Source organism: Oculina patagonica, chromosome 9 (assembly GCF_052425735.1).
Source record: "Oculina patagonica isolate OP01 chromosome 9, crgOcupat, whole genome shotgun sequence".
Taxonomy (NCBI): domain Eukaryota; kingdom Metazoa; phylum Cnidaria; class Anthozoa; order Scleractinia; family Oculinidae; genus Oculina; species Oculina patagonica.
The window spans coordinates 19673639-19701626 of NC_135766.1; the positions used below are offsets into that span (position 1 = coordinate 19673639).

General features: G+C 38.9%; 1 protein-coding gene and 1 long non-coding RNA gene across 2 annotated transcripts in view; one reads left to right on the plus strand and one right to left on the minus strand.

The window, feature by feature from the left end:
• Positions 1 to 938: 938 nt before the first annotated feature.
• Positions 939 to 27988, minus strand: part of LOC144666357 (nicotinate phosphoribosyltransferase-like) — an 89362-nt gene continuing 62312 nt past the window's right edge. Inside the window, exon 13 of the transcript XR_013573171.1 lies at positions 939 to 976. The gene's annotated coding sequence lies outside the window, so the exon portion shown is untranslated. The remainder of the gene's footprint in view (positions 977 to 27988) is intronic.
• On the plus strand, positions 15091 to 19927 carry LOC144665524 (uncharacterized). The gene is made up of 3 exons (XR_013572975.1): positions 15091 to 15275; positions 15383 to 15608; positions 17789 to 19927. It is a non-coding gene; the product is annotated as an uncharacterized LOC144665524 (long non-coding RNA).

The window sequence follows — 27988 nt, forward strand, 5'->3', positions numbered from 1 at the left end:
CCACATACCAAACACAAGGATGACAGTCCACGCGATTTGCCTGGATGGCATTTTCTTGATTGTGATTGCTCTGAAAGCATTACGTTTATTTTATTAGTAAACTCTTTATTTTACGTAAGTGTGCCATTTACTTTCAGGTAGTAAATGAAGTTTAAAAGTGATTTTTTTGAAAATATTATGCACTCAGCAAAATAAATTTGATATTGTTAAATTGTTCCTACTATCTTTTCCTTAAAAAAAATTATCTTCTCTCTCTTCGGAGAAGATATTTGTTTTTTTTTTTTTTTTTTTTTTTGTTTTTGTTTTGTTTTTTCCATGCACCAACTCTCTATTACTATACCAAATAAAATATGATTAGGTCAGTAGAAAAATTTGCCCCATAAGGTCAATGTTTTTTTTTTATCAATGTTTTAGTCACACTAGAAATTATATGCTTTTAGTTGTTTACATCTCAATTTACGTCGAGTTGGCTATGGTGGCCCGGGTATTGTAGTTACAATGAGCAGAAACCGGCTAAACTGTTGTAAATGATGTTAAAAAAAAGTCTAAAGACCAGTTATTTCAAGATACCACAAATCATTTATCGCTCAACACGTGATCGCTAAATAATCAGTTTTGTTTTCATCGTAAACGCGTTTAAATAATTCCATTCTTCCGAAGATAATACCCAAGGAAAATGGTCCGTTACTCTTAGCATGTTCGAAACGAGGGGGTTTTTTTGTTGTTTTGTTTTTCAATTTTTTTTTTTTTTTTTATTTAAAGAAGTTTAAATTGTTATAGGGCGATCTTTGCTGACGTCATTGTTTACATTTTGCCTCTTTCGGATACAACCTTGCGTAGAAAAGGCATCGTTTCATATAAAAAAGTGACTTTAGATGTTTAAAGAAATTATCGGCGAAATGTTCAGCTATTTATGTGCAATATTCAAGGAGATATAAGCGTTCAAAAACTGCAAAATTTCTGGGTGGCAAAAGTTCTAATGACCCCATACATTCTTAGTAAAATGTCAAGTTTTCAACCCTGCGTTACAGAAGAAGTATTTAATACAGCGGGCTCAATTTTTTTAGCGAAAGTTAATCGTACCATGCACTTTCAATATTCAGAATTGATATTTTTGTAGCTCGATCAGAAAGTAAAGTGTTAATGCTAATGAGGCAAATATTGCAAACAAAGATTCCTAAACAAGTTGAATATAAAGTAGATTTAGCCAAGCCAAATAAAAGCGGAGCTCCCCGGTTATTTACTTTGGATCAATAGTCGTTTCTGGAAACTGCCCACCTACCCCTCCCCAAACCTAACATTTTGCCCAAAGAAAGAAGTCAGTGTTAATGTTAGGTTAGGGGAGGGGTAGGTGGGCAGTTTCCCAGAAAATCCGGTTTAAAAGAAGCTGACATGCTTACCACATTACACAATGAGTTTATTCAAGAAGCTCCTGTGCTCTAAAGTCGTTTGGGAGATCTCTCCTAAATGAAACATCAAACAAAATTGCAAAGATAGCATAGTTTATAATATAAAATGCAGTAGAAAGTAGTAGCAGATCGATAAAATGGTATCACACGTGTGGATAAAAATGATATCCACACGTGTGATATCATTTTTGACCAATCAGCTCGCAGAGTTTGCCATGTTTCAATGCTCAATGAGCCAAAGTTTATCGATATTAAGTCAAAACATCTTCGGATCATCTTGGGCAATCTTCGTTAATCTTCGGAAAGCATTCGTACGACCTTCGGACAACATTTTGAAAGCATTCGTACGACCTTCGGAAAATCGTCAAAAGCATTGTTATTAGTAGGTTTATATAATAATCAATATAATATATGTTGCTCTATTTGAACAATCGAAGATAAATTCATATCTCCGCGCAACCATGCATTATCCTCTATTGCTCAGATAACAAAAATACTGCAAGGCGCATACCCAAAAATTTTCGAGACATTTTTTTTGTATTGAGAGGAACAATCAGGAAAAACCGAGCAATAGATCTTGATTTTGTGACAGAAGTTGAAGAAGCTATTTATTATTTTTTTTTTGTCCGTAGATAGCAATAAGGTAGCATAGAAACCAGATGTAGTTTGTTTCCGCCGGTAGCCAGGGTTTTATATTGAGAAAAATTGTTTTGCGTCAGCTCAAACCAGAAATTAGTTATTATAAACACTCTTAGCGTTCGCTTGCTGAGAGAAGTGGACATATATCACATGTTGAATAATGCGGTAGAAAATGACCCTCTTATTTTTGAATTATTTCAGGTCGATGACTTTGCTAAGTCTTACTTAAGCCTCGAACTTATCTTCTAGTGAAAGAAAAAAGTTTTTATGTTGATAACAAAAGTGTTTAAACTTCTTCGTGCGGCTTTGTTTGCGATCGAACGCAAGGACAATTTTTTATATTTTAAAATTTCGGGTTAAAATTTTGTTCACTTTGAGAGACCAAGAAAACCTCGATAAAAAAAGAACCGACATTCGCATTCTTCTCGACTCAAAAGCCCTTTGGCGGGAATGAAATACATCAGGTTTCTTATCTTCCAAAAAAATATCAATGGGCCGAAAATTTAAAAAAATTCCCGGCCGGGGTTCTCAACTATTGCAGAAAAATAATTTATAAAAAAAAAAAAAAAAGTGTTGTTAAATATAGGTAAAAATAAAAATAAACAAATGTTCTTACAGTTATGACTTAGCTATAAATGAAGCTCGATGTTTTAAAATTGTTTAGTGATCGGGTTTACTAAATTTCTGTTCTTTTTGTTCTTTGGCCCATCCTGGATAAGCCACGCAAAATAAATATGTTTTAAGCTCAACTCAGGGAACCATCAGTTTCACTTAGAAAACGTTTAATGTTTGCTCTAGAGCAAAGTGAATAACGTAATATTGCTTATTTATCTAGAAGTGTCAAAACAAGAAGGACTAAGTAAGGTTATTGACGAAGAAAATTATAGAAATAACGCTTTTTACATTACCTGTGATGATTTTTGTTTTTTTCAGTTAACAGTTGATCGCGCTTACCCGCGTCAGTAACAATGAACTGATACACAGCAAAGTACATGTAAGTCCGAAGCCGTTTTTTTTTTTTTTAAAAAAAAAAAAGGTTAAGACAGCAGTATGATCATTCTAATAAACATATTGCACGTGTGCCAGTGCGGCATGTAGAGTTAACCTAGCAATATAATTACATGAACTCAGAATCAAGGAAAGAGTCCTCGTTACCTACAAAAATAACCGGCCTATTCACAAAATTAAGGACCATTAAAAGATAAAGAATAGTTTTTTCCTTTATGTCTAAAATAAAGCAACAGTAGTGAGGCTCTGAAAGCTTAATAAAAGTGACAGAGAATGGATAATGAATTACGCACTGAATGGCCGTGTCTTACACAGCTGTCCAGTCAAAAGCCGTTTATGTTCTAGTTTAACGTCCAAAAAAGCACAAAAACGGACTCAAAACCAAGTCAAAAAAATGCTTAAATGACCTCAAAATTTAAATTATGCAAGGAAAAAGTGAGAAGTAATATAAATGCGTTTCCATAATCGCATGCTAACTCGAATTCCTGGTGCATAAAACGTTCTAAATCACTGTCGCCGCTGCAAGGGCCCGTCTTATTTCAATCAACTCATCGTTCTGAATGTTCCAGTAGTCTTTGTTTAGCTGTTCATTGTAAAAACCAAACCGCGCTATCTGGCTTCTTAGATTGCAGCTCAGTAATTGAAAGCTCGGTGTTTTAAAACTGTTTAGGGAAGGAAAATTGTATTTTTTAAATAATTTTGCCCATCCTAGTTAGGATGCACGCCATTTTTCTTAACATTAGATAGAACGAAATTAAGTTCAACTCAGAAAATAGTTTGTTTCACTTTAAGAAAGTTATTTTAGTCCCACAAGGACTAAACTTATAAGAACCTAAGTTATGTAAGAAAGGAAATTATAGAAATAACGCTATTTATTTTACCTGAAAGATGATTTTTGTTTTCGTCAGTTAACAGTTGATAGAGCTTCGCTGCGTTAGTAACAATGAATTGATATGCAGAAAAGTTAAATCCGAAGTTGTTTTTGTTTTTAAACAATGTAAAGCAACAGCAAGATCATTTTAATAAACTTATCGCACGTTTATGGCATGCAGAGTTAACCTAGCAATATAATTACATGAGCTCAGATTCAAGGGAAGAGTCCCTATTACTTACTAAAATAGCCGGCCTATTCACAAAATTAAGCACCAGTAACAGATTAGGAATATTTGTTCCCTTAATGTCTAAAATAATGCAACTGCAGTAAGGCTGGGAAGCTTACACATAACATTAACTTTGAAAGGAAAATGAGTTATGCTCTAAACGGCTGTTTCAAACACAGCTGTCCAGTTAAAAGCTGGTTATGTTCTAGTTTTACGTCCAAAAAAAAATCCAAAACGGACTCAAATCCGAATCTAAAAAAATACTAAAATGACCTTAAAATTTAAATGATGCAAGGAGAAAGTGAGAAATAATATAAATGAGTTTCCATAATCACATGCTAACTCAAATTCCTGCTGAAACAAAAAACGCTTTTCAATATCACTTTCGCCGCTGCACGAGCCCGTCTTATTTCAATTAACCTATTGTTCTGGATGTTCCGGTAATCTTTGTTTAGGTTGTTGCGTTAGTCCAGTGTTATTTGGCTTCTTAGATTGCAGCTCAGTAATTGAAAGTTGGGTGTATTAAAACGGTTTTGGGAAGGAAAATTTTATTTTTCTTTGTAATTGTGCTCATCCAGGTAAAGGTAATGTAAGATAAAAACTTTATTGCGGTTTTCAGTGACTCTTTTTTTTTATATATATGATCCATTTTTAAAAGAACGTCAAGGCTGAAAAAAGGCCAAAATTTAAGAACATCCTAAGAACGTGCCCAAGGCTGAAATTTGGTTGAGAACAAATTTTAGTTTTCTATCTGTTGTAAGTGACAAATATATGTTCAAAATGAATACATCATTCATTCAAATCCTGACCAGTAACCAACATTGTCATCACTCATTGTTGACGGGAACATGTACATATCGGTTAGGAATGAATTTACTGTAATACCACTGTTTATAAAATGTAAAACAAATAAGAACATTTTATGAACATTTTAGGCTCAAATCTTCGAAAAAGTTAAGAACGTTCAGCCTCAGCTGAAAAATAATTAGACGTTCTTATATAAAAAAGAGTGTAATTGTTTTGGGGAACGTCGGGTTAGACAGTTTCCGATGATTTCTTCCTATTTTCTGTCTGCGTTCGCAGACCTTAGGGTGGTGCCGTGGTTCAGATAATTTATTATGCGTTTCACATTCACAAAATAATAGATCTGCGTATATCCGCTTTTTCTTTCAAGTTTAATTTTGCGCCAAGTTATTTTCATTTATTTTTTTCAAGCGAGTCAGTCAAATACTACAAGGAGAAATGATTTCAAAAGACGGAAGCGGCTATGTCACGCACACGAAAGCAAACCCGAATCTTTGCATGTGTCGATCGCGATCGAATGGATTATTCCTTCTCGTATCTCACACTTGATTGGCTGTTCATAAACGGCTGTGTCACGCGCGCAAAAGCAAATCCGAATCTTTGCATGTGTCGATCGCGATCGAATGGATTATTCCTTCTCGTATCTCACACTTGATTGGCTGTTCATAAACAGCTGTGTCACGCGCGCAAAAGCAAACCCGAACTGTCTTTGCATGTGTCGATCTCGATCGAATGGATTATTCCTTCTCGTATCTCACACTTGATTGGCTGTTCATAAACGGCTGTGTCACGCGCGCAAAAGCAAATCCGAATCTTTGCACGTGTCGCGTGGATGATTCCTTTTCATTTCTCACCTGGAACTAGCTGTGGATTGGCTGTTCGTGATATGACGTCACTCCAGGGAATTAATAAGTATTTCACCACTGTCCAGCAGAAGTTGCTGTTATTGTCTGGTCAAAACAAAATGGTAGACTTTGTCATGGAACCTGTTTCCACCGACTGGTTAAAAAAATCGCCGTCGTTTCCAACTCGTTTTTCGTTGTTTTCATGCTGTAAATTTCACATCGGCACGAAACGTTTGTACCGCAATCAGAGGGAAAAAATAACTTAAGGATAGATCTCGAAAGAAGGTAATTGCCAGTGAATTGTTAGGCTGTGCTCGCAGGCTAGTGAATTGTACCCGGGGCTGTACAGTTCAGACAGTTTACGTTTAATATCAACGATTTGTACTGGAAACAAGGTCTCGCCTCTCAGACATAGAGATGTCTTCTATTCCCTTCAGTGCTGGCTTCGTCAGGCGCCAGATGAACGTACAAGCAACGTCGAAGACGGAAATGGACACTGCTATTGAACACAGCGAGGAGAAGGGAGATAACAATATGTTATTGTGCAACAAAGCCGGCCGTTCGGCCATTGTTTCTGCGCACCATGACATGATGTCACGTTCTTCATATCAGAAGTTGCTCTCGCTCTCATCGTAAAGAAAAGGATTGGCCGATTGGAATGTCGCGCTTTATAATACGTGGATACGAAGACATTGAAATTCTTGATACATGTAGTGCGTGAGCGGAGACCGTTTGCGATCCTGAAGAAATATTGAAGATCTGAAAGGACTTGAAAAGCGATTATAAATTGCAAAGTTAGCTCAGCAGTCTCGAGCAGTCAGCACCAGGGATCGTTTGTAGAGTCTTCGTCCCGGGCGGGGGGGGCACTCCCATACATGAGCTATATAGGTATGTGCCGCTGTGAAGGGTATGGTTTTCAAGCAGTTTAGTCTGGGATAGGGTATAGAAATCAGCGAGTCTTGATCTAGAATAGGCTATCATTTGCCGCAAAACTGATCAGTAGTATGAGGAATTAAGTCCAGAATAGGAATAGAAACTCGGAAGAGGAAGAGACCTTCTTAAACGTAAAAAATCATCGCGGCAACTTTATTGACAGATGGTTTTCCATTTAAAACAAAAATAGTGACACAGTTCTGAAAATGGCAAGTCTGGGATAGGGTAGCGATTTTCGGTGTTTAGTCTAGTAAAGGGTTGCGAAATCAGCTGAACAGGGTCTAGTATAGGGTAAGGGTTTCGAAGTCCCAGCGGCACACCCCCACCCAAAAATATATAGAGTACCCCCCGGGGTCTTCGTATAGTTCAATTCATCGATCGCAAAGATATCGTGAAACCAAAAATGTCACTGAGTGTAACACACAGTTCAGAAGAGTAGATAGGAAGAATTGATTAGTATTAACCGCCAATGTAATAAGGAACTAGAGTCAAATAAAAACAAACGAGGAGCCTGGATCCGTGTAAAATCACGTTTTGGGGCGTGGCTCATGTTCACCAACGTTCAACAGGCTAAGGTCTGGTTTTCACTAGCGACGCAAGCACAAGCGCAAGGATAACAGCTCTTATTTCACCGTGAAAAAGGCTGCGACGCAAGCAAAAGCACAAGTGCATTGCATTTTGATGCTTGTGCTTGTGGCAAGCACAGGCACAAGGGTAAAAAATTTTCCTGTTCGCGTGATTGCGTTTGTGCTTGCGCTAATGTGCTTGCGTCGCCTAGTGAACACCAGGCTTAGTTCCATTTATTTCCATACCCTGGAGACATCTTTCCCCGGGGGGGGGGCACTCCCCTATATGGCCTATACGGGGACGTGCCGCTGGATAGGGTATGGTTTTTGACTCCTCCGGTCCTGAACAGGGTATATAATTTCAAGCTCCTCTGTCCAAAATTAAACAGGGCCTGAAGCTGTCCTAGACAGGGTATGGCTGCAAGACTGTCGTCCATGTATTTACATTGTTTTCGCTTTCGCTTCAATAAAAAGCATTATTTTATTCGGTGGGATAGGTGTTTTTGCATTTCAATGCTTCAAACATCGCGTATGGGACGCAATCACAATAAAGCGTAAATGATTGTTGATGTTGTCCTTTGTCCTAAATAGGGTTTTAGAATAAGGGGTGTTGTCCTACACAGGGTAGGCATTTTAAGTTTTTATTGTCCTAAACAGGGTCAGGGTTTCAAACCTCCAGCGGCACCCCTATACCTAAACTTAGGTCAAGTACCCCCCCTCCCCCCCGGGCATCTTTCTCTCTCTCCTTCTCCCCAATCTCCTCAGGCTTCCGCGGAGGGGAGAGGGTCACTCTCCAAAAATATGGGTGGTGGTGTGAGGCGTGCTTCCTGATTGCAACTTTCACCTTACACTGCACTATTTCGGACCATTATATGCGGCGCGGATCCTGAAAATTTCGAAAGAGGGGGGACCAAAGAAATTGTGTCAAGAGCGCCCACCCCCTCTCATTAATCAATTCAAGTTCGTGAAAATAAAAAAAACAGATAAATGAATAAATCAGAAAAAAATAAGTACATAAATAAACATTAGTAAATTACAACATGACCCCATTTGATACAGGTACTAGTTAACGGTTTTTTCAATACATTTTAGTTGTTTTATCCATTTTGCATTGCCGTATATATTTTTCTGATCCAACGCGCCTGCTTCAAGAGATCCGGCACCACTCATCGCTCTGTCGCTGTGATATTGCAGATTTTTATTATATTTGTTTCTATTTCATGTGTTGACTTTGTAACTTTTCCACCAATAAGAGCAATTAGCAGAGCAAACAAGAATGGATGTCTCCGGATGTCTCGTGTTTGCTGGCACGGAAGGGTAAAGGAATTTGCATGCATGTAAAAAACTTGGCTGTTTTGCAATTCTTCCGTAATACTGATTTTCGACAAAGGATCTTCTCAAAAATTTTACAAACCCATCTTCTCTCAACCTTACCCGCCATGCATACTTATCACTTATATTTTTATTATGCTTATCCGGAAACACTATTTCTTTTTTAAATAGCTCTGACATAGCTACTTGTTGGCGATCCACCGCTAGACTACGATCGCAGTCCCTATTTTTTCGCAGAGTCCGTCGAGCTTGATACATTTTTAATTGGGCGGGGCCTGGGCCCGATTCATAATCTACACAGAATTTTTTTTTGTCGGTAAATCAATCCAGACCCACTCGGCCCAGCCGACTCCTTGGTCACGGTAACGCAACTTTTGACGTATTACAAACACTCTGTTCAGTGTGAAGTGTATGTTTGTGTCGTTCGAGCGTTTGATTCAGCGGGCACTGAATGTTTACAATGCAAAGACGAAAAGTGTTTTGACATGTCCAAGCTAATTAAAAATAAAACCATAACCCACGGGCCTTGATCACGCAAGTTTTGATGTTTATTGGCGATCGATCGCACATCTATTTTAAATATTTTTACGAATTCTCTGCACTCTGTTTTTTGTGAAATATTTATTTTTAATTAATGTTATTCAAGCGTATGGCTCGGAGCGAGCAATGAATGTTCACGTTGCGATTTGACATGTCCGAACTATTCATAAATGAAAAATTAATTATTTTTCGTGTGCTATGCAAGTGTTTTGAGTTTATTATTGGAATCGAAAGGAAAATTGCAAACCCAGCAAAAATCTGTCAGGTCACGGGACATACGTCATCAGTACAAGGGGAAACTACCTGTTGAGTCACGCAGTCAGGTATTCTCTATTTACGTGCTTTCAATCTCGCGACTTCGCAAATGCCACTGAAAGCTGTGTTTTTCTAGACAAATAGCAGTTAAACTTCAAGAACTTGATGTTTAAACTTCTTTTTTTTAACCGAAATTTATGCCATTTAAAGATGAATTCCAGTCCGTACTGCGCAATCGCGGCTGCAATGTTTATGTGAGCCCAACACGAAGGAATGTTTACAAGCAAAACTAAAAATTCCGCGACAAACTTACCTTTTTCTTCATTATTAACGCCAGATATCCTTGCAGAACAAATAATAACAAGTAGAGGAACCTTGACGCTATTTCAAACCGACGTTTCAGCTCATCGGAAATTCTTGAAGGAAACGAACTGTAATGGCGGACTAAAAAACTTCATGTATGCTGTCACCGAAGTGTAACGTTTCAACGAATTCAAAACAAAAACGAAAACAAACCCCGAGTCTGCGCAGTACGGACTGGAAATCAGCTTTAAGTGGTTTGAGTGTATTTTATGTAAGATTCGGGAAAAAAATATTTGCAAGCCCAGACAGGATTTTGTTTATGCATGTAGATAAAAAAAAGAAACGACGTAATCAGGGAAATTTCGGTTCAATACTTAATAACTAATACTCCGGCTCACGCAAACTTCTTGACTGGTGCAAAACTCGGACTTGAGTCGTCGGACGACGCTAAATTATAAACGGAGAAATACAACGGGATGGCCTCAGTCTACTTTTTATTTTGGCGTGAAATGGACTCCCTTCATGAGGACCCGCATAGGGCATTTTTCGGTTCGCTGTTGGAAGCCAACGTTGCTACAGACGCCATGCGTAATTATATAGCACAATCGCAAAAATGTGTGAATCCTCGCAGCGGAGGTGAATTTCATCTTGATTGATAATTTCGACGTTCGCAGCTTGCATTTTATTTGGTTTTTATTTTATTTTTTAACTGAGAATGATAACGGTTGAACCAGTAAGCCGGATAGCTGAATAATAACGGATTATATTAGTGTACAGTTCTAAAAATCATTTAAAATCGTTCACTTTGGTTCATTTCACGCAGCGAAGTCATTGCGGCACGGCGTGAAGCCGCGATTGTAGGTTTTTCTTAAACTTGAGGCTTGAAACATTTTTTCTATAGTAGTTATATCAATTATTCGCTGCCAGTTTTCATTCTGCGTTTACTTCAGATGTAACTTGTGTCGTTTTCTTCAATGTGGGATGCTCGCGTATTTTTAAGGCTTTGTCTTTAACGTTGATTGATTGCAGACGTGTCGCGTTAATAACCGCAAGCAGAGCGCGCGCTAACGTCAAAATTATCTGAAAACCCAAACTGCACAGTGCAGGGAGCGATCGAAAAAAAAAAGATATCGCAATGTTTTTGTTTGCTATTTATAAGCGCGTATTAAAAGCTGTCCATTTCGCTAAGGTGTCCTTCCATTATGCAATGCACACACTCTTTGAGCTTGTCGTGAGTGTGAGTGTGTACAAGAATAGCGAGTATATTGTGTTGTGAATTTTTACGCCTCGAATAAAGCTCTAACAAGGAATATTATGCATCTTGAGTGAAAAGTCTACATTTTTCTCCAAGTTAGCTGTGCGCCTGAAAAATTCCCAACAAGCAATGGAATAATGAATAAAAAAAAAACGCGAAAAACGTGACACGAGACACTGAGCCCAAAGGGGCTTTTAATCGTTTATTTGTATGAATGTAACAATATGTTACTGTGAGAAGTTATTCAGACATTCTACGTGAACGCCTTTAGACGACTCATTCAGACGAAATCTGCTTTTCACACACAAAAAAACGGCAAGGCGTTTTTAAGTGCCCAAACTAGTCAACTGTTAAATTAAAATACAGCTCGCCGCGGCTATTCGCATCGTAACAAGAGAAAACAATACTATGCTTTTGTTGGTGAGCCATCCAACGATCGATTTTCTAAATGTCTCCGCACGAAAAACACGGGAAGCAAGCAAAAGGTGCATTCTTAACAAGCACAATATAAAATCATGGCACTATCAAATCTCTTCAAACTCGAACTTCAGTTGGATACATTTCACGAAAATATGCAGGAAGTTTCATAATGCCATAACGTTCTAACTCACAGAATCACGGGCGTGCCACCTAGTGTTTCTGTTGCAGTTCTTGCACTTAGGAGTTTAGTAGAAAATCATGGCATTATCAAATATCCCCACATTCGGACAACCCCAATCCCCTTCCCCCCTGCCCCTTAAAAAATCTCTCTTAGAGTTGAATAGAATCGGAAAAAATATGCAAGAAGTTTCATAATGCCATAACGTTCTAACTCACAGAATCACGGGCGTGCCACCTAGTGTTTCTGTTGCAGTTCCTGCACTTAGGAGTTTAGTAGAAAATCATGGCATTATCAAATATCCCCACATTCGGACAACCCCAATCCCCCCCCCCCTGCCCCTTAAAAAACCTTTCCTAGAGTTGAATAGAATCGGGAAAAATATGCAGGACGTTTCATAATGCCATAACGTTCTAACTCACAGAATCACGGGCGTGCCACCTAGTGTTTCTGTTGCAGTTCCTGCACTTAGGAGTTTAGTAGAAAATCATGGCATTATCAAATATCCCCACATTCGGACAACCCCCCCCCCCTCCCTTGCCCCTTAAAAAATCTCTCTTAGAGTTGAATAGAATCGGGAAAAATATGCAGGACGTTTCATAATGCCATAACGTTCTAACTCACAGAATCACGGGCGTGCCACCTAGTGTTTCTGTTGCAGTTCCTGCACTTAGGAGTTTAGTAGAAAATCATGGCATTATCAAATATCCCCACATTCGGACAACCCCCCCCCCCCCCCCTCCCTTGCCCCTTAAAAAATCTCTCTTAGAGTTGAATAGAATCGGGAAAAATATGCAGGACGTTTCATAATGCCATAACGTTCTAACTCACAGAATCACGGGCGTGCCACCTAGTGTTTCTGTTGCAGTTCCTGCACTTAGGAGTTTAGTAGAAAATCATGGCATTATCAAATATCCCCACATTCGGACAACCCCAACCCCCCCCTCCCTTGCCCCTTAAAAAATCTCTCTTAGAGTTGAATAGAATCGGGAAAAATATGCAAGAAGTTTCATAATGCCATAACGTTCTAACTCACAGAATCACGGGCGTGCCACCTAGTGTTTCTGTTGCAGTTCCTGCACTTAGGAGTTTAGTAGAAAATCATGGCATTATCAAATATCCCCACATTCGGACAACCCCCCCCCCCCCCCCTTGCCCCTTAAAAAATCTCTCTTAGAGTTGAATAGAATCGGGAAAAATATGCAAGAAGTTTCATAATGCCATAACGTTCTAACTCACAGAATCACGGGCGTGCCACCTAGTGTTTCTGTTGCAGTTCTTGCACTTAGGAGTTTAGTAGAAAATCATGGCATTATCAAATATCCCCACGTTCGGACAACCCCAATTCCCCCCCCCCCCCCCCTGCCCCTTAAAAAATCTCTCTTAGAGTTGAATAGAATCGGGAAAAATATGCAGGAAGTTTCATAATGCCATAACGTTCTAACTCACAGAATCACGGGCGTGCCACCTAGTGTTTCTGCTGCTGTTAGAAAAATACTTGCACTTAGGAGTTGTGGAACAGTATGGCATTATCAAATATCCCCACATTCTGACAAAATAAAATAATAGTCCCTTATGCGTCTTAATCTAATACATGCCCTTTGAAAGGCTTTCCATTTTTCACTGTTGCTGGGTACGCTACATTAGGAGCAAATAATTTAAAAAAAGTAAAAATTATATATGTTTATGCGTATCCGGTCCGGTAATAAATTAAGGAATTCATTGGACGGTAATATATCTGAGCGGGCAGTGCTTGACAATCGATATATACGTGAATGAAATTTAAGTCTTTCATTGCCAACGAAACTGCTTTCTATTACTGATCATTCTAATAAACTGATCTTTCTAATAAACGTGTATTAGAAAGGACCGAATAATAATTAGTCAGAGCAGAACAATTGAATTTCTCGCAACAATCGATATTTTCGATTTTGACCCGTATCACTTGTTTGACTACGTTGAAAACAAAGCACGGAACAGACTTACCTGGACACAGTGTATTCAATCCGGTCCATCGATAAGAAAAGCCAATCTGATCGAAACACAACATTCCGAAGAGCTGCATGCAAGCTTATGCAGTTGCTTTTTTTATAACAGGCACAACAAACCTTTTTTACTGCCGCCGACAAACATTACTCTTTTCGTACGCAAGTACGATATGAAAGATTTGGCAGTTTCTTAAAGCTTCTTAATGATGGCGCCCGTGCACGCCGCTGTAAATCACCATTTCAACTTCGCTAGAATTCGAATGATCACTGATTTGATCAATGTCCATATTGTATACCTGACTTTTTTCCGCCAAGCGAGTCCAAGCGCCGCAAAACATAATTTATTTTACCGCCAGAAACGGAAATTGATCCACATAACGTAGGTGTTGACAACATCAGCTTGCGAGACCGCAGCTTCAGTAGAAAGAATTATGTATTTTTTTACATTAAAGACGAAGACGAAGTTTTGGCCAAACTTTTAAAATAGCGGACTACGTTCTTGAAAGCAAACGAATTCATTATAAATTTCTTTTCACCTTCTTTCAATGAGACTTATAAATACATGTAGCGCTGCTACGCCTGCTTGCTAAAAATATATGACGCCAGGACTTCTATTTAGAAAGTTGTCAAGTGATGACTTGTGAATGATGCGTAACATTCCTTCACCAAAGCTTTCGAAGCATCATATAGCGTCATCTGTCAACAGGCCTATTGTGTAATATTGCGAAATCGGGTCACTTATGTGTGCTCATGGCCGCTCAATCCGTCCGTAACTAAGGCCTGCGGGTCCTCATGTAATGTCATTCAACTGGTTTGGGTTTATTTTATTCAACATTTGGAACAAAATAAATATTTGCATGCGTAAGCAGGAATTTATCCGGCCAGGCATGAAAGAAATTCAGCTGACGCACACTCCGTGACTCACGCAAACACGACTTGTGTCATTCTCGTCCCCAGAGGCCGCGGTGCTGACCAGAAGGATCGCGGCCTCTGGGGACGAGAATGGACTTGTGTGTTTCTTAGTGACTGCTTTTCTAAAGATTTTTTTCTGTGCTGCGCCGTGCCTTTCTAGCCAATTTAAAAAAAGAAAAAAAAAAAAAGAAGTGGTCAAACATTAAGTCATTAACCGCCCGATTATAAACTAATTGAAGTTTCTTGTTTTTCGAAGAGTCTGTCGAGCTTGAAGCGAAAAAATCAACCCGTCTCCTCCCCCCCGGCGCGGTTATTTATTTTTTCGCTTCACGATCGACGTACTCTGCGAAAAAATAGGGACTGCTCGTAGTCTAATCCACCGCTATCAAGTTCGAACTTAGACTCTTCGCGCAAAAGAAGGTCTGCGGGAGGGCGGGAGGCTAAACCCGTTCATAAACCGCAAATTAACCCCGTCCCGACCCCAGGCCCGACAGTATCAAGTACCATGATGTCCTCACGTGAAATACCCCAATCCGATGTTTTGATTGGCTGTCGAGAACGATCTTTGTACTTTGTATCGGTGTTTTGGTCTTCGCAGCAAAGATTCGATTTCAGATTTGTCGTTCTTTTCAAAGATGGAGTGTTTGCTGGGCTTCTTCTTTCGTGAGCCTGTTTCTACCGACTGGCTGAGATTTGCTGTTATCTCAAACTCACTCTGTGTGCTATAATTCGACCGACAGTGAGATTTCTGACTTGAATAGCGCAAAGATAGCTCGCGAAATATAAAGGTAAACCTTCCACACGAAACAGACAAGTTGGTGTACGTAAGCTTACGCTCTGCTTCTTGTAAAAATTTACGCCGAAGATTAATGGCCTCTATTTGTTTTACTTTCAGTTATGTCTTCAGTTCCTATAAGCAAGCTCTACGTTTCGAAACTCTCCAAACCGGTAAAAAGCAACCCTAAATGCCCGTTTGTTCATAGTCAAGTAGAAGAAAATGTAAACAAGACTCCTGAATCGCGGAAATACAGCGAACATGTTTGGAGCGATTGCAAGGTTTCTGTAGTGTGGGATATTAGTGCTTTGCGATTGTACGTGGAGACAAAGAAATGATGAAAATGGTAAGTAGTTTATTGTCCGGTTCTATTTAGAAGTTTGCATAAGCGGCCGCCATTTAACCTGAGATCACAGGCAGACCACCCTATGTGTTCGTGGTTAATAATTGTTGACATGAGGTTATGTAACTTATGTTGAAATCAATGGCGCATATAGAAGATATATAGAGAAACATTACGTCGGCTTCAATTTACTACAAAATATAAAATTTACTCTAAATGATTCAATAAAAGTTAAGATGAAATGCTGAATGTGTTTGTGTCGTGTTTTTTTGCCGCCCCGAGCCCTTTAAGACGTTTATTTTGCGAGATCATTTAGCGACCGTTAGAAGAGAGAGAGAAGAGAGAACAAGGCAGGCAGCTTTACCGCCGGCGGTCGCGACCTTGTCTAATTCAAGCTGGAACTGACGCTAAACCATCAAAATTCTCGCCTCGAAAACACCGGCATCCGATCGACTAGATATTTCTCTGTCCTTGTGCCGAATTAGAGCTTCACACTTCCAATATTTTTCAAGAAAAGCGATCCCGAAGTCTCAAAAGTAGCTTTCTCCATATGATCAGTGCAAAATTCTGGATCAAAGGAATTTGAAACATGCGAATAACAAAAGAAAATTTGACACATCTGTCAAACATCAAACGCACGTGCCTTAATTTTCTTTTGTTATTTTATTTGATGTTTGTCAGATGTGTCAAATTTTCTTTTGTTATTCGCATGTTTCAAATTCCTTTGATCCAGAATTTTGCACTGATCATATGGAGAAAGCTACTTTTGAGACTTCGGGATCACTTTTCTCGAAAAATATTGGAAGTGTGAAGCTCTAATTCGGCACAAGGACAGAGAAATATCTAGTCGATCGGATGCCGGTGTTTTCGAGGCGAGAATTTTGATGGTTTAGCGTCAGTTCCAGCTTGAATTAGACAAGGTCGCGACCACCGGCGGTAAAGCTGCCTGCCTTGTTCTCTCTTCTCTCTCTCTTCTAACGGTCGCTAAATGATCTCGCAAAATAAACGTCTTAAAGGGCTCGGGGCGGCAAAAAAACACGACACAAACACATTCAGCATTTCATCTTAACTTTTATTGAATCATTTAGAGTAAATTTTATATTTTGTAGTAAATCGAAGCCGACGTAATGTTTCTCTATATATCTTCTATATGCGCCATTGATTTCAACATAAGTTACATAACCTCATGTCAACAATTATTAACCACGAACACATAGGGTGGTCTGCCTGTGCTGAGATCATGACCTCCCTCCCAGTTATCACTCCGATTTCGAAAAAGAAGAACGCCTGATCACAGATCGCCGCCATTGTGCATGTGTTGTTTTGGATAGCTGGCTCGCCAAGTTCTACAATGTATGCGTTTGTCACTTCTAAATTGGCCAAAATTTTACTTTGTTTAAATGATATGTGGGACCTTTCTTTGTTTAATTGATTTGTAGTTATTGATATTTGTACATTGTTGATTGTTCTAAGGGAAACTTTTACAGCTCAGGAAACGCTACAGGGTCTATAATTTCAGTGATTGATGCAAGGGAACTTCCAAAATTTCAACACAATAAGAAAATATCAGAGGAACTCTTAAGCCATTTTGACTGTAATGTATTGGTTTATATTACCGACGACACCCCCTCCCCCCCCCAACAAAATAGCTCCCTGGAATCACTCAAAAACTATTTTATAGTCAAACCAGAAGTTCTTTTGATGGGAGCTTTGCAATGTTGCGACGCAGTGTTTCAATATTGATTGATAGTTTGCTTATCGCAACTTGGAACTTTCAATTAAAATTTGCCTAAGCAAGTTGCCAAGTTCTGGTTTTCATTTTTTTTTTCCGTATGAAACATAATAATTCCACCTCTGTTTCAAAGAAGGATAAAACGATTGCCCAATGGTCAACAGCTTATCAACAGACTGCAAGAAATTAGCGACAGGCTAGCTGGAATTGCTAAACTTGGAATTGCACTTTAAATATTCAAGCATAATTCAACTAGCTTAGCCTGCTGCTTACTTCTCGCATTCTGTTGATAAGCAGTGGAACAAAGGGCAATTATTTTCTGTTTCTTTGAAACAAAGGTGGTATAACCTCATTTTATACGGCTGTTCGGATTGTAAAATATTTGGACTATATCCCTAAACTGTAGCAACATACATGTACTTATGTTTACTTGAATATTTTTTTTTTTCAGGATCCGATTTCCTGTACTGTATTAGGAATTGGCAGTGCACTTGGATGTATGCAACAAACATTTTTTATCCCACAATGGCTGGCAAAAGTCCTCTGGAACTTCAACTTATTATAAAAGAGCCAGTATGGTATTACAGAAGCTGTGTTTCATACCTTGTATATAGTAGTGTAGATAACTATATTGGTTTTATTTGATGATCAACTGAATGCAGTTGAGTCATAATGTGCGAATAGTCTACAAAAATAGAGCACATAGTTGTTGCTGTTGCGCCATTTTCTCGTGAGGTTCTACAAATCTGCTGATTACATTCTTTAGTTTATGTTTTCTAAAACAGGAAAGTAAGAGGCAGAAAACTGTTTTTTTTTTCTGTCATAACAAACCCTTTTCCGTGGTCTAAAGTTTTGTGGCTAGTGCAGGGCTGCAAATAATTTTTTCACTTGAAAGAAAGTATGTCCTACTAAGACACCATTTTGGTCGGTCATAACAGAATTGTGCTCGGACAGATTTTTATTCATCATTGCCATAAAATGATTTACGATTAAAATGTCCTGACATCATGTCAGACCACACTTGGGATTTTGCCAGACATTAGCAAATTTTGGTCGGCCAATGTACAATGACCGACTGTTATTTGCAGCCCTGTAGTGCCTCGAAAGGATCCACACACAGATCTTTATTTACTAAGAATCATTATATAGTAATATATTTACATAATGACTGTTAACATCTTATTAACCAAATGCAAGGGCCATATTAATATACTCAGCTCTCATGCATAACATTACCAATCAGGCATTATGCAATCCTTAGGGACTAAAAGACTCTTTCCCTTGTATGTCACATGGCGCATAAGAGGCCTTCCAAAGGGTAAAAGCGACAAGCGACATTACCCTGAATTCTGGCGACACAGGAACATTTTAACAGCGACAAGCGACATCATTACGGCACAGAAATGTGACAGTGACATATTGGGACAGCAACACAATAGGGGGGGGGGGAACAACATCGACATTTACAGCTGTTGGCTACGCGGCATGGATTCTCAGAAACACGTGACATTGCGTCACAGCTACCCCCCTTGGAAGGCCTCGCATAAAGCCCCATAGAGAAAGACTGAGGGCCAATATTTTGCCAGCTTGAATGGTTCAGAGCATGGTTAGTAAGAGATTTATTACACAAATTTGCAGCTAATAAAGAGCGGCAGAAACTTTACTCGGTCCAATTCTTTAAGGTTTGTTGACTGTCCTAATGATGATTGACAGCAGCAAAAAATGCAATTGTTAGGTTTTGAACTTCAGAGTTTGTGTATTTTTGAAGTCAAGGCGCAGTGCGGTAATTTATAGTGTAATAATATTATGTGTATCATAGATGACAAGAGGCCCTATTTAAAACCTCAAGTTAACACTTGTGATTTCAATAGACTGTCGCTCTTGAAGGTATGAACTTTTTTCAGATATTTATTAATCATTATTAATTTATATTTCACAGAATATATTTCAAATGATAATATTTATGTAGGTAAAGATATGCAAACTAATATAGACAGTTGATTGTCGTTGAGAGGGACATGTTAAATTGATTGTGAATTCATATGTATTTTATTATTATTATTTTTTTTTTTTCAAATATATTTTTTTGGATGCGTGACTTAGTCTGGCCTGAAACTGACCAGGGGTGATCTTCTTCTCAATTAACTCAAAACTTAATCATTTCACTCAAATTTAGAGGGAATCTTCTACAACATAGCAGGGTGTAGAGAAAATGAATTTTCCAGGTTGCCCTTTGGGGTGTGATAGCCTGAAGCTCTTTCACAGTGGCCTTACTTTACCTGCCAGGAAAAAAAAGTCTAAGAAAACCTTCCTTGGTAACCTTGGATAAAATTCATTAAGAAAAATCGATTAGCCCTGGGACATCAGACATACTTGCCTATTGTCTAGTAACTGTACGGCAAAGCATGAAGCCTGAGATGGGATGACGTTTAAAATTTGAAACTGCTGGTCTATCCATTCAATCTTGGCATGGTATCTAAATTCTATATTAAATCTTAATTTTAGAAATCCACTGATAGAATAAGTAACTAGTTAGAGTTTAATTTGGAGTTGTATTTGTTAGTAAATAAACATTGACTGATTGATTTGATCATCGACTGCTGGTTTTGACAAACTATCTATTAAAAGCACACCAAGGGGGCTTTCGTTTCTCTTGGGTTTCATGAAGTTTCCCGCAGTGGCAAATGGAACAGCATTTTCTGGTTGACTGTACCAAATTGGCAAATGTTTATGAAACATGATATTTTGAGAAAGAGGATAACCTCTCGTGCCAAGGTTTTGCCGGCTAGGAAAAGCAATAAGGGCAATGGGGACGAGAATAGATCGCTAGAGTCGCCCGAACCGCCCTGCTAAACCGGAAGCAGATCCATATGATGACGTCATCCCATCGAACAACCACCCAAAGTGACGTCAGTACTGAATTACAATATTTCTGTACACTGTTCTATTCTTAATTTCCATCCTTGGTCAATAATGTAACTGAAAAGTGAGGTAATGACTTGGTTTTGTGTGCCTGATATCGGTACAGCATTTGCGAGGCGCCACAGCTACCCGATGCGTGACTCTTGCCCTTTCTTCTGGAGTCTATCTGACCAAAATCCATACTAATCTGTGTGTTCTTTTGGTTAGAAGACTACGAGCAGTTCTTCTGAAAACTTTTTTCTCAGTCCGTCAAGCGCAGGAAAACAAAAAAAAAGTGCGAGTGCCTTGAAAATGGCCGTGGGAAATCTGGTAGCGAAACGCGCGAATAAAGGTTCTTCCCCCCGCCCACCCATTCTTTTCTTTTTCCGCTTCCCACCCCAGATTTCACACATCCATTTTCCCACACCCTCTCGATCTTTTTTCGCTTCACGCTCGACGTATTTAGAAGAAAGAAAGACTGTAGTCTATTTGGTTAGGGCCGGACGCAACATTAGAACAGGGAAGGGAGTCTAGGGCTGCCCCAAAGATGCTTGACATTTCTCAAAAGGTTGCTCAAAATTTCTTAAAAAGTTGCTCCACAGTTGCTCTAAAATCCAAAAAGTTGCTCGAAAGTTGCTCCAAAAAATCCAAAACTTTGCATTTGAATAAGAAAATTATCCAAATATATGCTAATTTTCTAAGCATTTTCAAACAATTTTACTGCAGCAGAAATATTTAAATAAAGGCCAAATTAAATTTGTTGAATTATAAGGATTTCTTTTATTATAAAAGAACAATCGTGAAGAAACCGATGACGTTACGTTTGCTGATGAGTTATTAATGCTGAATGATCCGAAAGTTGAAGCATCTTCTGAACTTCCTCGGAAATCTTCGACATTTTTTTCAATCCTAGCGTGAAAATTAAAAATTTTTCGGAAACGTTCGTACAGCCTACGAACTTGAACACTCGGGATAATTTTCGTAAATCTCTGGACTATTAATTGCAAAAATCTGCTCGAAAATGCAAAAAGTTGCAAAAAGTTAAGTTCTCGAAAGGATAAAAGTTCCCAAAGGGGGTCTCATTCTCGTTCCCAGAGGCCGCGATCCTTCCTGGTGAAGACCAAAAGGGTCGCGGCAGAATGAAGGAGGTCCACGCTGTACTTCCTCAGGAGTCCATCAGGAGCTACTAACTCCCTGTATAGCCCGAAATTTTTCACAACCACTTGCAGTGCAAGCTTTTTTTCATCCTTCAAAAACTTAATTATAATAAAGATTGGTTTTATCCAGTTGAACCTCGATATAACGATGAATATCGGTATTCTATGTCCCAGCAAAAGTTACAGTAAAATGTTTGGTACAGTAAAATGTTTGGTTTGTAAATTGTAAAATGTTTAGCGGACCGAACGTAAAATCCTCCCGATATAACGATATTATCAGTACACAGTCACATTTTATTTGCAAAACATCGAATTTAATGCAATAACATTACGGTAAATCGAGTCATCTCTAACGTTTCTAAAAACAGCTTTGTACGATCGATCGCTATATACGAAAATGATACTGTGTTCTAAGCCTTCTTATCAAAACTATTCTCTTTATCCTCCAGCTCCTCATATATGCAATAAAAGTACTTGTTAGGTTTACACCCGATATAACGATATTTTCGGTTATTTTACGGCCATATCGTTATATCGGGAGTTTCGATATAACGATTCTTTGATATAACGATATTATTTTACTGCTCCCCTCTCTCATAAAACAGATTAATCCTTTCAGCTGGCCTTGCAGCCATAAGCACTTAAAATAAACTTACTTTAAGGTTGCTATTGTTAGCGGCTTCTAATTTTTAGCGATTTTAGCGAATTGGGCTAAAATCGCTAAATTTCAGTACTCGCTAAAATACGCGTTAAATTAATACGCTCCCCCGCCAGAGGAATACAAATTAAAATACAGTGGTCGGGCAACAATTCGGAAGGGGTTGGGAGAGAGCAAGGATCACCGTCATCGTGGAGAATATGATAACCTGCAAACAGGCGTTATTTTTCTCGCGGCGGAGAGGTGATCGCAGGTTAAGAATATGACTGATTTCCCTGACGAGGACCGACTTTCTAACATTTACAATTCACTTTTTTCTTTCTAACAATGATAATGTTCGTCCAATTTCAAGTGACTTTGTTCTATGTATTGCTGTACATGAACATTTATTTCCATCTTAGCAAAAAAGTATTGATTTTTTTTTTGGAATTTCCGGAAAATCGCTAAATTTTAATAATACAGTCAACTCTTTCTTAACGGACCCCTCTATAAGACGGACACCTCCATAAGACGGACACCTGGTGATGGTCGCTGCCGTTTTTCAGTCATTTTACTGTAACAAAACTCTCTCTATAAGACGGGCACTTCTCTAGGACGGACAACGGACAATTAACCATCATTAACCATCACAATCATTAACGGACACTTGAGTAGTGTTTTTTTATCATGTTTTATTGGTGAAAATATATACTTCCAAACTTCGTATCGGTCTAAAGCAAAGCTATTCAGCGCCCTAAGGATACGTGTATACCAAACCTACTTACCAAAAACAATGATGCTTTAACGGATTCCCGGAACGGATATACTTCGCTACTTGCGTGTATGGACACTAAAGAGGTCGTTTTCTACTTACAGAGTAGTATTACAGTTTGTAGACGCTGTCAATTTTTGCTTTAACAAGCAAATACTGTCCTTTTATTGTTTTATTCTTGTTGCACTCAGCAAACGTTTGTTGCATTGTGCAATGGTTTAGGTTTAGCTAATTTATTATCTCAGAATTACTGGTGTCATGTTACCTCGACTCTCTACAAGACGGACACCTCTCTAAGACGGACAGCTGCGGTTGGTCCCGAAGGTGTCCGTCTTTATTATGAGAAAGAGTTGACTGTAGTCGCAAAAATCTTGCTCAGAAAAAAAATCGCTAAAATTAGTAGTCGCTTAAGATAATAACTGGTCATAACTTCATTTTGAAAATCAGGAAATGGCCACCTCTGCAGTCCATGGGCCCAGACCCCAAAATTAGGCATTTGGTACCATTCAGAGGGACAAATGCTATCATATATTTTTCGAATCCTTGAACACTCTAGTTCATTTTGGTATGTGATAGCAATTCCAAAAGAGTAGCTTTCTTGCTGAAATCACGTGATTTCTGACGTCATCTTTCCAAAATCAATGTTGCATTTTAATGCTCGAACGGTAATGAATAATCACTTTATCGAAACTTCAAGCACGTAAATGTTGTGAGAGAGGCCTGACAAAGTACAGCAAAGGCAGCTGATGCTAGTCAAGGGCTTTGGCCGCACTTAAGGGTTTTTCTCTGTATGGTTTCCATGGCAACAAAGCCGGATTGCAATTTAGACCTCTCATATATCGAGATTGATGTTAGAATTTCAAAATGTGGACCAAGTTTTTAAATAAATCAGGGAGAAAAAAACAAGGATTTGTATTTTACAATACGGACAGAGTATTTGAGGTTAATAAGGGTTATACTGATCTCTCTTTTTTATAAAAATGAAAGCATTTTGAGCCAACAGATGCGCGCGAGAGGCGGCCTCATTTGACTAAAGCGCGTGGAGGTTTTTATCTAACGTCATTCAAATTACAAATCTTGCCGGTGTATCCTATAAACTCTTTCTTTCTACATATTCTTGACATAAAGAACATAAAAATCTTGTAAATTTGATATCGATTCAGTGCTTTGTTTAGAGGATAAAGCATTTTGACATTTGCGATGTCCCGGATGAACGTGTTTCTTAATTGTCACAGAAAACGTGTATTCTTCATTGTGTTGTTCAATTACAGAAGCGATATCAATTACAAAGTAATATCTAAAATAATTTTAAGTGAAGGTGAATAATATTAAAAATTGAACTGCAACCAGGATGAGACATAATAAAAGTGTAAAATAGCGTTCTCTGGTTTAAAAAGTTAAGAAAAAATATGAGCTTTCGGCTATTTTACTATAGCCTTTGACGAATGTCACTAGAATCTTGGCACACTGCCAAAACTGTCGGCGCAGACAATAACTCCAAACCGTTACCAAGACAATATTCTATCTTATTGTAATTCTTAATTTGTCTTTTTTTGTCCTTTTTTAGCTTTTTACACTTCTATTGTATTTTAGTTTTTTTTTAAATTATTTTCACACCCTCCCTTGTATATATTTCCAACCACGCGCTTTATCTTTTTTACATTCGTCCAAGGCTATAGTAAAATAGCCGAAAGCTCATATTTTTTCTTAACTTTTTAAACCAGAGAACGCTATTTTACACTTTTAATGTGAATAATATTAATGGAAGAATTTTCTCGACTGATGATACGCATTTGTTTGGCCGCTCTATTTGTGCCCCAAATTTAAGAGGGAAACAAACATTAAGGCTGCATACTAAACACTGTTTTGTCTCAAAATTATTGTCTTAATAACTCGGTTGTAAAGAATGCCACAGAGCTTTTATTCGACCTGTTCTTCAAACCAATTCCTCTCTCCACCCATGTGTATAAATGGTACTGGCGAAGTTACCGCAGGGGGATAGCCCTGCGATGGATTAGCATCCCATCCAGGGGATTAGCATTCGTGCTACAGATACCGGGACAAGCTCCGGCCTGATGGGTCACTTGGCTCGATCAAACACAAATTTTGTCTACTTACCATAAACCAATAGTTTTCAAGGACGTTTTTCATACGAACAAACAGTTTCTATAACATTGATATGACCATGTTATGACGGGTCTATTATTTCTACGAGAAATGATAAAAGTCGTTTTCAGTGAAAGCATGGAAACTGGATACAACTCGAGATCATAATTAAATAAATTCTGAAGTTCTTTAGACAGAAGAGAACAACTTAACTGAGAAGAAAACACCACGAGTCGACACGAGCAACTTACAGCGTGTTTGCCAAACTTTCGAAACCTGTGAAATGTGGTAGTGTATCTCACAAAATATTCGGAACGAGACGGCATTCAGGCTTGAATGCCGGTTCTGACTAAGAAACAACGGTTAACGATTCTGACTGAGAAATTGTCGCTGTTCCCTTTCTGAAAAATTAGAACATCATAGAACTTAAAGCTGTCTAGTCTTTTCGTACTCAACTTCATTCCGTTCTTAAAATAAATAAATTGACGTCTTTGAAGAAAAAATCTTCCGAAGAGCTCAAGAACAGGAACTTCAAAAATTGTGGCTTATCAGCGGCGGGCACATTGACCACATTGTTTTTGGGCACTTCCTCCTCGCGGACTGATATATTAGTCAACCCAGCCCAACTACTTACGTTCTGCTTTTCTCAGTCACTTTTGCACCAAGGTGCAGTTAAATTCAAAGCAACTTTTCTTTCTATGCTTGCTCTATCGTCTGTTCAATATTATTCCATAATTTTCTTACTCGAGGATTACAGCGCTAAACCAGCATTAGGGGGGGGGGGGGGAGAGGGGGGTCTGAACCTCCCGCCTCCCGTACCTTTTACTCCCGCTTCCCGTACCATTTACTCCCGCCTCCCGCCCCTTTCCATAGCTGTTCTCTCCTGTTTGTTCCATGCCCATTGCGGAATATAATGAAATGTTACGAAATTTCACTCGTTTTCTCCCGGGTCCCAACACCTTAAGAATCCCGCCTCCCGCCCTCTCTCCTCCCGCTTCCCGCCCCTTTTCTCCCGGGCTCCTGCCTTCCTGTCCCCCTCCACAGCATTGTATACAGGGATTTTTGCAATGGTTAAAGTGTCTCTTGCTAATTTAGCCACTGTCACTGAGGGAGATGGGTTCCAAAGTGTCAGGCTTGGACAGCGATACCACTTACCCTGTAGGACATTCCAGAAAGGCAAGGGAGGTGTTATTCTGAGGAAGTGGTTTTTTATTTTCTTGAGTCAGGACAGGATTTGTGGAGACAAAGTGCCGTTTTAATTTCCTAATTGGGAGAAGGACATATAGCTCCCTCCTGGGCGGTTTACACTTCCAATTATCAGAATGTAACTCAAGTTCTTCTGAAACATTGACTACATTTTTGCACAGCTCTCACGGCTAGGGTGACCCGACCAGCCTTGTCCCCATGCCAGGCGTTCTTTAAAGGTGTCACTGCTAATGAGCTGAGAATGCCTAGTGAATAGGCTGTGCGGTCATGTTATTTGAACAGCTTCTTGTGAAATAATTGCATATCAAATGTACTAACTAGGTTCCTTAATTTCATCGATACTGTTGCATTAGGTGCTGCTCCCTTATTGTGATAATTGATGGTAAAGAATATGTTGTACCTCTGGCCAGCTGTAGTCAATTACAAACAGTTCGAGGAGAGTTGGAGGCCTTTTGCGTCGCCAATCGCGAAAAGGACAGATAATGACCGGATGATGACAATGTTAAGCAAGTTCTCAAAGTGCATTACACTCCCGAATTCTTGTTTCAGCTCTGTTAAATGTGCTTTTTAGTAGTGGAGTCTTTGATCTGTGTGACACCAAATGAACGCGTGCCGACAAAATTACATCTTTTAATTTAATTGTAACTTTAACAATCTTAAATTCTTCAAAAAGTCAAGCATTGTACTCGATATGCAGGAGTAACTATTAGCTGCCTCCTCAGCTTCGACAACTTTGCTCACAATGAGAGCGTACAGTCTTTCGACAGTTTCGTCTGCTCGAAAATTTGAAAGGCTCTATATTTTTTGGAACGTTTCATATATATGCTTTTCTAATTACATTTTTTTTCTAATCATAGATTGTGTTTTCGCATTTGAAGATCTTCTTTTTCGGTGGGGTTTTAACCGCCTCGCCTTTATTTCGGAGCTTATCTAATTCCCGCATTAACGGCAACATTTGCGGTGATAAAACATAGAAGAAATTTCCCTTTCTCCAGCAATATTGAGGACTGATTTCAATTCAGTCTCCATCTATTGTGGTGCTTTTAAATCGTCGCTGTTGTCATCACTGCAATAAATGACATGTAAGGGGTTGATTTTTCACCCCACTGAAGCTGAATGGTGTTTCTCCGATGTACAGAGGATTTTAAGGTAAAAGTTGAGGTGCGGTGACTACTGCCTACAAAGGACGCATCTGTCTTCCATATTTTACGACGCATTTTTATCATTTTGGTCAGTCAGTGACGACTCTTCCGTGGTTATATTGACATTCTTTGAGTTCGCCACGCGTTCTCCCACCCCACCAACCAGGTTCCTTTCCCTATTCTGCGCACCTGTCCTCGCATTAGCCAATCAAACTTGATTACAGGAAATATCAGCGATATATTACAACTTCTGCCGTAAATGCCCCAAAGACGTTTTCATTGGGAATGCGGGAGACATATTGACTGAATCCTTTAGGAAAAATCGCTTTCAGGTCCCATACCACAACAGAGACTAACTGTACCTCTGATGCCTCAGCCCATTCAATTCAAGACGTCCTTGTTCCATGGTGCAATGAGGTTTAGTAATGAAGTATTTCCGGACAGCGCAATGTAATATCTTTCAATTTAAAGCGCTTGTTTCTCTTGGCAACAACCACTATTCCTTTTTTCTGTCATCTTTCAACACGCGCACGTGCCATCTTGGCGGGCATCTTGGCGCGCGCAAACAGTTTTGAATTATTTGCGTACGACTGTAGAGAACAAACTGTGTTTTCCAACATAGTTGTTAGCTTTTCCGAAAAAAGACAGCAGTGCCCAAACATCAGGAAACCAGTACCGAGCTAAATAACGTCTGCGAAACAAATGTTTATTTCAAAAATCAGAACAACAT